This window comes from Equus caballus, chromosome 23, assembly GCF_041296265.1.
Source record: "Equus caballus isolate H_3958 breed thoroughbred chromosome 23, TB-T2T, whole genome shotgun sequence".
NCBI classification, from domain to species: Eukaryota; Metazoa; Chordata; class Mammalia; order Perissodactyla; family Equidae; genus Equus; species Equus caballus.
The window spans coordinates 41,844,573-41,852,970 of record NC_091706.1 but is presented as its reverse complement, the minus strand read 5'-3'; the positions used below and the strand labels follow the sequence as shown (position 1 = coordinate 41,852,970).

At 39.5% G+C, this 8,398-nt stretch overlaps 1 non-coding gene across 1 annotated transcript; it reads left to right on the top strand.

Moving 5' to 3' along the window:
• Window positions 1–6,364: 6,364 nt before the first annotated feature.
• Window positions 6,365–6,501, top strand: MIR8953 (microRNA mir-8953). Its single transcript, NR_127950.1, is given in 1 exon segment — window positions 6,365–6,501. It is a non-coding gene; the product is annotated as a microRNA mir-8953 (primary transcript).
• Window positions 6,502–8,398: the final 1,897 nt, after the last annotated feature.

Sequence of the window (8,398 nt, the reverse complement as noted above, 5' to 3'; positions counted from 1 at the left end):
ATTAACCACCACAGACTGTAAGAGATGCTCAAAAACACCTTTTAAAATGATTTTAATATCAACATCATTGAAAAGATGCTTCCTTATGTGCATGGGGGAAGAGGTGAGAACACAGTGAATACCTTGTATTTTTCCATCACAAAATTTGTGGTAGATGGCCATCATTTCTGTCTGCCTGGGACTTTTTCACCCTTTTCTAGTAATTTATCCAAATTTTCCTTATGAAACCATCTTCTTTTCCCCATTTCATGTGATTTGATTGGAATTGACCACACCCTAGCTCAGAGTGGGCCTTGGCCTGAGCTAATGAACGTGTACATCAGGTTAGCTACAATGATTGGTTCAGGAATGGTCAGGTGACTCAATTTTGAACAATACAAATTAGGCTTAGGATTTCTGCAGAACTGCAGGGGAAGAGAAATTCTCTTTTTGTGAAGGTACGAAGAAGATAAGAGCCAAGGTTGAAGCTACTGACAGCCATTTTGTCACAAGGAGACAGTCTGCCAGAGTTTGGGAATTTGGAACCATCACGGAAGAATGATGGAAAGAATGAGATCAAGTCAAAATATATGCTCTAAGCCCTCTGCTTTTAGCCATGACCAATGCATTGGGCCATTTTGATCTGTAAGCCAATCATTCTCTTTGACTTGGCCAATCTGAGTCTTTTATAACCAAAAGAATTGTGACCAAGCAACATTTATAATTTTTGACATAACTTGGATATCCATCTTTTCTATGTGTCTGAAGACTGTGAGGATGAGGTGTCACATCTGTCTTTGGATTTTTAAATCTCCAGTATCTAGCACAGTGCTTGCCTTAGAGTAGGAGCTCATTAAATACTGGTTGAGTAAATGCATGAAAAATATTAAGTAAAATAACAGAATGCCTATACTCAAGGAACTTTTGGTTTTGAATTGATTCACCATCTGGAAAGCAATAGGATTGTTGGCATTGATTTCCAAGAATATTTTAGCCTGACGAGTGAAACATTTGAGGGTGTACTCATTTCCCAAAGAGATGTAATTCATCTTCTTTCCTTCCACTCCTGACCAATTTGCAACTTCTTTCTACCATATACAATCCTTATTTAATTTAAAAAGTCTCAGCATTTCCTAGTAGCTTGATACTTTCAAATATAATTTCTTTCATAAGGAGGAAGATTAAAGAATTATAGAATGTATCCCCACCACTCCCCCCTTTTTTGAGACTGCCACCTTTCTTCTTTGCTTTGGGTTACAATCTGGATTTCTCAAAAGTCTGCTAAAGTTTTATTTGGCCTGCAGTGTTTGCATAGGCGTTCCCCACAAATTTCCTACCCCACTCTCAGACAAGGTCTACCCAACTTGAATTATGCCTTACGCTACTTTTCATCTCTGTGCAGCAATTAAGTTTCTCCACCAGAGATCGTGACCAATAAGCACCACAAACTTTAAACTGTATTCTTCTCTTGTTCAGTACACCTCAAAGTTTGTTGAATTGGGGAATATTCATTTATTCATGTTCTCACCTGGGCATCTAAATTTAGACACATTTAATTGGTTACAGGGAGAAGTATAGTGAGAGCAAGCTTACTGTGTAAAGGATTGAATGTGCAGCATTTAGGTTTCAAGGAGATGCTTCAAAGACCAGCCTAGCCAAGAATTTAGCATCTTGGTTATTAACTAAAAATTGAAATCCCAAACACAGGATTAACGTTATTAGTTAGAATAAGCAAATAAATGAATGAAGTGACCTATTATAAGGATTATGCTTGAATTTTAAAATAAAATGATCTTTCGTTCTTGTCCATCCCCTTGGTTTTATTATTCGGAGACTGCAGGGCAGGTATTCAACAGGTACTCCCTTAAAAAGGTTTGATTACCATATCGATCACTATAACTGTTTAGGCTTAGTCCTGAAAGCTATGCATTCCTTTATTAGCTCTAATCAGCATTCTTTCTGAGTGCTATTATGCTGCCTTGTAAACAACATTGTTTTGCAACCTTAAAGTCAGTAATTCCGTAGAAATTAAATTGGGTTTACAGTAAATCCATGATTACCATATAATCTGTAGAGTCTAAATAATGATGTACTTAGCTGTAGAATTGCATGTAAAACGCAGAGTGATGATTACATGGCTATTTGGGGCCTAGGAAAGAAAGGGATGCCAAATGTTTTGATGGTTGAAGAACTGAGAAATCTTTTTGTTTTTAACATCTCATTTTAATTATGATCTTCAACCAACTTGATACTACCCTAGCTGCCTTAAAAATGGCCTTAAAATCTACTGTTAAATCTTATGCCTGACATCATGTGTTGGGAGTTTGTTTTAATAAATGAAGACTTGTTAAAAATAGAAAATCCATCTGAATTAAAGTGACAATAGAAAAAATGAAGCAGACTTGCCTTTAGCAAATAATCTGTCTCTGTTTTAAGGGAGTCTTTCATGAGAGTATTTGGTTGAAGCTTAAGCAATGTTTCTGGACAAAAGGACAACTAGTCCAATGGGCATTTCACCCAAGGGCTCAGGCCTTCCAGTCTCTTTCAAGGGCTCAGCCCCGGCTAGAACTGCTCTTAATTACTTTCAGTGAAATCAATGCCTGTTGCTCTCCTAATACAGCCCAAGCTCTGAGCCATAGCAATCTTTGAACCTCACAGTCAGAATGGCCCGTGGAGATACCTACAGAGGTCATACGATTGGTGAAAGCCACTCATTACTTCATGGCAGAGTTAAGCCTAAAACTCACGTGTTTCACCTCCTACTCCAGAGATCTTCCCACTACATTAAGCCCTGCAAAGAAACCCACGATGAGTTAGACACAGACCCCACCCTTAAGGAGCTCAAAATCTAAACGAGAAGATGAGACAATAAAAAGGGACAGCATTGTAACTCAAGAGCAAGGAAGCTATCACAGCGCTGGCATTGTGCAGTGGTGAGGAGCAGGGGACTGGGAATTCAATAGCCCAGAGCTTATGCCAACTCCACCATTTCTTAGCTGTGAACCTTCAGCAAGACACTAATTCTAAGCCTTCTCATTATTTTTTTCCTGTAAAATTATCAAATAGGAATAAAGTGTGATTATCTATGTAAGTCAAATTCTTAGCACAGCGGCTAGTACACGGGAAGAATTCAATGACTGTTAATTATTATGAATAGAGGATGGAAAGAGACTACCCAGTTATTTCAACCAGGAAAGACTGTGAAGAGAAGGCATTTGTGAAGCATGAGGAAGAATAACCCTGGACCTCAGGGAAAAGAAAGCGAGAGGGTAGAATCCTCAGCAGAACTGGACTGCGTAAAGATGGAAAAACAATGAGGAGAAAAAATGAGGCTCATAGGCAGGGCATGCTGCATCATCATTTGGGCTGAATTCAGACTTACGGAGTAATAACAATTGCGAGAATATTCTGTGGGCTCACCAGGACCAAGCTGATAGAGAAATGGGAGGCCACAATGGCGAGTAGGTAGTGAGAGCTTTGTAAGAGGGAGTCTTGAGTCCCAGGCTGTGGGTGTTGTATGTTGGGGGATCCCTGAAAACTTCAAACAGCGGAGGTGTGGTGTAATTGGACCTGGACTTTTAAAGAATGATTCTGGCTGCGGTGGGAAGGATGCACTGCAAAAGGGAAGAATATTTTGCAGCCAGACTAGAGAAAATTCCACCATGAGAGTTCAACTAGTGGAGACCAAAGCCTGAGCTAGCTAGTGGTCAGGATAACAAAACAGGATGTAATGGACTGAAATAAGAAATATGGTATGTTGTTAGCCTCCCAGGGCTGCCTTAGCAAAGTACCGTGAGCCAGGTGGCTTAAAACAACAACAATGTGTTTTCTCCTAATTCTGAGGGTAGTAGGCCAAAGTCAAGGTGTCAGTGGGGCCATGCTCCCTCTGAAGGTTCTGGAGAAGAATTCTTCCATGCCTCTTTCCTAGTTTCTGGCTGTTGTCAGCAATCCTTGGTGTTCCTTAGCTTGTAGCTTGCATCACTAACAATCCTTGCCTCCATCTTCACATGGCCTTCTTCCCTGTGTATCTGTGTCTCTGTGCCCCAATCTCCATCTCCTTTCTCTTATAAAGATGCCATTCGTTGGATTTAGGGCCCACCCTACTCCAGTATGACCTTTCTTTACTTAATTACATCAGCAAAGTTTCTATTTCCAAATAAGGCCACAGTCACAGGTACTGGAGTTAGGACTTGAATATTTCAATCCACTACATATGGCATCCACAAACTTGAAAAATGCTAAGATATGGGGAGCCAGAGAGGGATAACTTCCAACCCGCTGCTTCCAAGAATTTTTCTAGTCAAAGGAATAAAAGAGGAAGTAGTCCCCTTTGGTCCTTGAGTTGGGTCAGTTGTGCTCATTGATCGGGCCAGACATGAGCAGCCTTCTATAGGCTATCCTTCACTGAGGTCAAGCTGATGTGGATATTCCTGCTCTGACAGCCTCCCTGGCTCTCAGCTGAGGGAGGGAAGTCCTCTTGAGGCAGACGATTGACCCCTAGGGAAAGAAGAGGCTGTGGAGCCAGTCAAACTGAATGCCAGGATGCTCCTTTACAGAGGTGTGAACCGTAGTGTTCTAATCTGTAAAATGGGCATTATGAGTTGATGTGACAGTTAAGTGCTCTTATTCTGCTGCTTACCACATACTTAAACATTTGATAAATGACCTGGTGCCACTATAATGATTATTATTGCTTTGTGTAATAATAGGCATCTTTGGATGATTGTTGCTTTCCTTACTCTGCCTCCCAGTCTGTGTGGTGACTTGACTTTACTCTCCTGCATTGATATGTGTGGGGAACCCTGGCACATTGTTACCGGCAAGCCAATTACTTTGAATGATTGTCTTAAGGCCATAGTCCAAGGTAAAAAGAAGACATAGATCCCTTAACCCTTAGGTCGTTTCATGACCCCAACAAAGACTCCGTATTTCCCTTTTCCTTTCAATCTAAGAAAGTTTTATAAGTAAAATATCTAAACCACTGGGCATATTTTTAAAACTCATAGATCAAACCCCATCGTGACAAACTCCAGGGGACACTTGAAATGCATTTGTTGTACTGAAATTCTGTTGTGCTAAATGTTGTTTGAAACCTAAGCCGTGGCTGAGAAATATTTTCCTGAATAGATTTTTATAAAAGCAGCTGCTGTAACAGAGGGATGTTCCGTGAGCATCGCATCAAAGGATCTCATTGCTCCCTCCTCCCACCTGGTATATTTCTCAGTGTGATTCATAAGCATTTACTTTTAAAAGCCACCTGGAGACAGTGTCCCTGACAACTACGAAAGCTTTAGTTAGCTCAGTAGGTTGGTTGGTGCTTCTCAAGGGCAGAGGATGCCGATTATCATTCAGTCCCTCCCCAGTACTTTGACGGTAACCAAAAAAATATTTGATAAATGAATGAAAAACTAAATGACTAAATGCTGAATTCATTAGCATCAAATTAAAAGAATCCGCATGAGACTGCACCCCATATCTGTTTATTTATAAACACTCACCAAAAGTATTTTATATATACTTAGTATCAAAGCAAAATTAGGGTCTCAGAAGGGCAGAACGAGCTCAGTGAATCATCTGAGTACCACCTCCAGGCCAATCAAGATATTGTTTCTAATTAGCATTCCTACAAGTGGTTAATCTTTCCCCTATGCTTGACTTGCAAGCACTCAGTGCAAAATTTGTTCCTCTCTTTGAGACCATCTTAATAATCGTTTCCCATCTGAATCTTGGAACCAGAATCCCTCACTGATGGGTACAAATGAGGGAGAAATATGTCAGCACACATGGGCACTGGCTCATGGCAATGAAGATTTATTTGATCCAGTCAGCCAAGTGATCACCAGAAGCAAGTAATCAAGAGAATGAAATTCCAGGGTGGGTTCAGTCAGTACCTCTTTTGTTCAACAGCATGCCTCCGCCTCATCCATACAGAGCTTGGAGTCCAGGGAATAGTGCATTTGTTAACTCAAATCTTGCTTGAAGATGTTGACCCTGAAAATATTGTGACTTTGGAACTCAAGTTTTGTTCTTAAATGACTTTAAACTTTTGTTTGTTGCTCAGTCGATGTCATTGGGATTTATTTGGCTGCTGTTTCTGAGTTGCTATTTGAAAAGAGCAGTACCATATGCAGCACATGCATATTCAGTGGTGCAGTTCTTTTTCTAGGGGGGAGGGGGTAGTGCCAGGACTCATGGCTCACAATATGAATTTGCATCCCACTTTGCATAAATTTGCATGTAGACTTCATAAGCCTCTAATTTCAAGTATGTAAAATGAAATGAGTCAATGCAATCTACTGCAATTGTTTTCCAAGGCATTAATCACATGAAATACATACCAGCTTTCCTTAACCAATTAATTTAATCACACCCAAGGTTAGGAGAGAAAGGGAAGTGGTGAATAACTGCTATTAAGTGCCTGGTCTAGGGCTGGAAGGATATATACAGGCTCAACACTGCCCCAGTATGTCTTCTTTCCAGCCCCCATGTCTCCTGTGGAAGATTATATTATGCTCTTCCCAGTATTTCATTTTCTGTTCTTTCAGTGACCCTTTCTGCAGGAGGATTCTACATCTCTACCCTGTTGAGCTCAGGAGTGGGGATAAGACTTAACTCTGACCAACGAAATGTGGGCAGAAGTGATGCCTGTCCCCTCAAACCAGAAGCTTTAAGAGCCAGCACATGGTTCAATATCTCCTTTTCTCTGCTGTGGTATAAGCCATGTTTCAAACAGAGACTGCTCCATTAATTTGAATCCCAGGATGAAGATGAGGGTGTTATAAGCTGCTGACATTTTCAGGTCATTTCTTGCTGCAGCACATCCTAGCCTATTCTGACTAATGATGCATTTCCTGATTTTGCAACGAACTATAATTTGGCTTCAGAGGTTTGTGTTAGTTTTGTAAGAACATGTACATGGCATTGGGGAAGAGATAAAAAATTGAAAGATATGGTCCATGTGACTAATAAACATATGAAGCAATTGGGGAAATAATCTGTACATTTAAGATCAATTAAATGTCACCACAATGAAGAATAATACAATATGTATTATATCCTCCCTATTGAGAGAGATGGAATAGACTATTTAGATTTCTTAAGACTGGCAAATCCACACAAATTTGGTCTGTACTTGAGAGACGTGCCAACTTACTTTTGTAATGCCTTGGAATCCTTCATATTCCATTATGAGGAAAGTCCCAATTAAGTTCTAAATTTTAAACATCTTTCCTCACTACCTTCCAATCTACTATTAAGAGTAGAGGAACTTGAAACCAAGGAGGGTGTGAAGCAAACATTCAAACAATGAAACCTTAAATCCTAAATCTGAGAAACCAGAGCTTTCTGCATTTCCAAAGTGCAAAAATGTGTGGTGGAACCTGTAAATAATATAGGAATACAGATTATAGAAACACAGGGTACAACTTTCCTTCCAGCCAACCAAATCTGATGGCTTTTCTTCTATTTCCCCACAATGCTGTCCTACAGATTCCAGTGTTGAGCAGCCTGACCCTGACCTTAAGAATTCAGAAAGTCAAGAGAAGAAGAAATATACAATACTCAAGATTATTTTTACTCCCATAAGGAAAAGGTTAGCAATATATATATAAGACAACTTCCAACAGAGATGAAGGAATCAGAAATCACAACGTTTGGTTTCTTATGCTTTCCCAAGACACGTAGCCAAGAAATGGTCATGTGTTTTATAAACTATTCTTCACTAAGTACATTATTATTTATGCTCTCTGGTTTACACGGTGATCATCCTTGAATTAAATCTACCTCCTCTTCAGTATGGGCTCTACATAATTAGTACTTGGAATGTTACTTAAGAACTTTAACAGACCTGTAGAAGAATTAATTTTCCTTAAAGAAAGAAAAAATATTTACTGAAGTTTTACACTGTAAAACAAACCCCAAGACAAGAAAATAAACATTTAGAGTGCCAAAATACAGGGAAAATAAAATAGAGGGATAGTGGTCTGTCAAAGGATTGGAGATTTCTTTTACTTCCCCCAATTGCTCAGAAGTTCCCTTGCATCTCTGATGCTCTTTGGGCAAAGACATCTTCCAGCACAGTGAGACCCTCCTGGTGGTTCTTAGATTATAGAAGCCACAAGAATGATTTTTCTTAACTGAATCAATTTCTTGCCCATAGCCAGAAACAGTATGATTAGAAAACTGGTTTTGAAAATCATTCTCTGGATTCTTTCTCATCTCAGAAGTTTCAGAATCAGTCATAAGTAGAGTTTAACTTTTAAAACTGGCTTCATTCCTAGAGTAATAAACACCTGTTAACCTAGCTGTTGAATGAAAACTGGTCCTTGGGTTGGAGGCATTTAAATCAGAGAAGGGTGAAGTAGGGACATGATATAGAATACAGTCTTTCCAAATGAGCGTTTCTTTAAAAAAAATAATA